This window comes from Ranitomeya imitator, chromosome 3 (assembly GCF_032444005.1).
Source record: "Ranitomeya imitator isolate aRanImi1 chromosome 3, aRanImi1.pri, whole genome shotgun sequence".
NCBI classification, from domain to species: Eukaryota; Metazoa; Chordata; class Amphibia; order Anura; family Dendrobatidae; genus Ranitomeya; species Ranitomeya imitator.
Window position 1 is genome coordinate 312272115 of NC_091284.1, and position 2889 is coordinate 312275003.

Sequence of the window (2889 nt, forward strand, 5' to 3'; positions counted from 1 at the left end):
CACATATGGGGTATCCGCGTACTCAGGACAAATTAGATAACTTTTGGGGTCCAATTTTTCCTGTTACCCTTGGGGGAAAAAATGCGGGCTAAAAGATCAGAAAAAATGATTTTTTAATTTTCACGGCTCTACATTCTAAACTTTAGTGAAACAATTGGGGGTTCCAAGTTTTATCAACACATCTAGATAAGTTCTTTAGGGGGTCTTCTTTCCAAAATGGGGTCACTTGGGGGGGGTTTCAATGTTTAGGCTCATCAGGGGCTCTCCAAACGCGACATGGTGTCCTGTCTCAATTCCAGTCAATTTTGCGCTGAAAAGTCAAATGGCGCTCCTTCCCTTCTGAGCTCTGCCATGCACCCAAACAGTGTTTTACCCCCACATATGGGGTATCGGCTTACTCAGGACAAATTTCTTCTGTTACCCTTGGGAAAATAAAAAATTGGGGGCGAAAAGATCATTTTTGTGAAAAAATATTATTTTTTATTTTTATGGCTCTAAATTTTAAACTTCTGTGAAGCACTTGGTGGGTCAAAGTGCTCACCACACATCTAGAAAAGTTCCTTAGGGGGTCTACTTTCCAAAATGGTGTCACTTGTGGGGGGGGGGACTTTCCAAAATGGTGTCACTTGTGGGGGGATTTCAATGTTTAGGCACATCAAGGGCTCTCCAAACGCGACATGGCACCCGATCTCAATTCCAGTCAATTTTGTCTTGAAAAGTCAAATGGTGCTCCTTTCATTCCGAGCTCTGCCATGCGCCCAAACAGTGTTTTACCCCCACATATGGGGTATCTGCTTACTCAGGACAAATTGTACAACTTTTGGGGTCCAAATTCTCCTGTTACCCTTAATAAAATAAAACAAATTGGAGCTTAAATAAATTTTTTGTGAAAAAAGTTAAATGTTCATTTTTATTTTTTTTAACATACCAAAAATTCCTGTAAATAAAAGCTTATAACCTGACGTTAAATTCATCCATTGGCTGTATAAATTGTTCTTTTGAAAGCTGAAACGCTCTGAAATGTGGTTTGGGTTAAGAAAATAAATTGGCATCAATGCAGAAATATTGAACAGTTAATGGACATAGAATGGTCAGATTTTGGCAAGACAAAAGTTTTGTCGCCTGGTCATGTAATGCACCCAATCCTAGTTTACATCCTGACCTGTGCTCAGTAAATGATCGGTTAATTAGTGTGTGTGTGTATAAAAAGAAACCCAGCACCCCAGACCTTAACTTGAACTGCAACTTGAGCTTTGACAACATGCCAAAAATCCACCCTGCGACCAAAGCTTGGATTATCAAGAGGCTGAAGACCAGATCCACTGCAGAGGTGGCTGGCACCTTTAATGTGTCTCAGCGTCAAGTACAAAGAATTAAAAGATTTGAAGAGACTGGAGATGTGTTTGACAAACCCAGGTCCGACAGACCCCGCAAGACAACTGCTCAGGAGGAACGTTTGTTGGTTAGAAAATCCAAAGCAAGCCCCTCTTCCACTGCAGCAGAGCTCCAACAGGCCTGGTCACCTCAAGTCCCTGTGTCAACTAGAACAGTTTGTAGGATTCTGTCTCAAAATGGCCTCCATGGTCAAATCAGTGCCCAGAAGCCAGCACTAAACAAAAGGCAAATAAAAAATCATGTGGCATTTGCAAAGTCCCACAGCCTGCTAAACAGATGGATGCTGGCAGAAGGTGGATTTCTCTGATGAATCTTCAGTAGAATTACACCACAGCCGCCGCAAATACTGCAGGAGACCTACTGGAGCCCGTATTGATCCAAAATACACACAGGAAACAATTAACTTTGGTGGTGGAAAGATCATGGTCTGGGATTACATTCAGTATGGGTGTGTGCGAAACATTTGCAAGGTGGAAGGCAATATCAATAGCCTATATCAAGAAGTATTAGCTACCTCTTCTATTCCAAATCATAAAAGGGTCAAATTCTGCATCCATCTCTACAACAAAGTTCCTCCAGGCAAAAAAGATCAAGGTGCTCAAGGACTGGCCAGCCCAGGCACCAGACATGAACATCATTGAGCATGTTTGGGGTAGGATGAAAGAGGAAGCTTGGACGACAAAACCAAAGAATCTAGATGAATTCTGGGAGGCATGTAAGACTGCATTCTTTGCTATTCCTGATGACTTCATTAATAAATTGTATGAATCATTGTTGAACCGCATGGATGCAGTCCTTCAAGCTCATGGAAGTCACACAAAATATTAAATATGACTCTAATAGCACCACAACTTCATTCTCCAATGTTATGCAACATATATTTGTATTTTAAGTTAATTATTTGTTTGAATATCACATTACTTTCTGTGGGTGACAAAACTTTTGTCTTTCTAAAATCTGACTATTCTGTGTTCATTAACTGATCAATATTTCTGCATTGATAGCAATTTATTTTCTTAACCTAGACAACATTTCGGAGGGTTTCAGCGTTCAAAAGAATAATTTATACAACCAATGGATGAATTTAACGTCAGGTTATAAGCTTTTATATACATAACATGGATAAACGACACAATTTCTGTCAGGGAGTGTACTTGGTTGGGGATCCTTTTGCATCAATTGCATCAATTTAAATTTTGTGAGATGCACCTGTATATGGAAGTCAGTAGCTCTAGCCTGAATGAAGTATAGTTTGTGAAATTACGCTGTCTCTCTTGGGGAATAGCTCCATAGGTGACCACTCCCTTCCATCTTGTACCTGCAACAACACTGCTCCCAGGCTATGCAGGCTTCTGTTGGTGTAGAGCAGGATTGGAGTATCAAATGGTGCATAAGCAGAATTGGTGCGCTGCTTTGGGCAGCTTTCACATTCTCAAAGACCTGTTGTTGAGGAACTCGCTGAATGGGACAATTCTTGGGCCATCGAGATGTGCA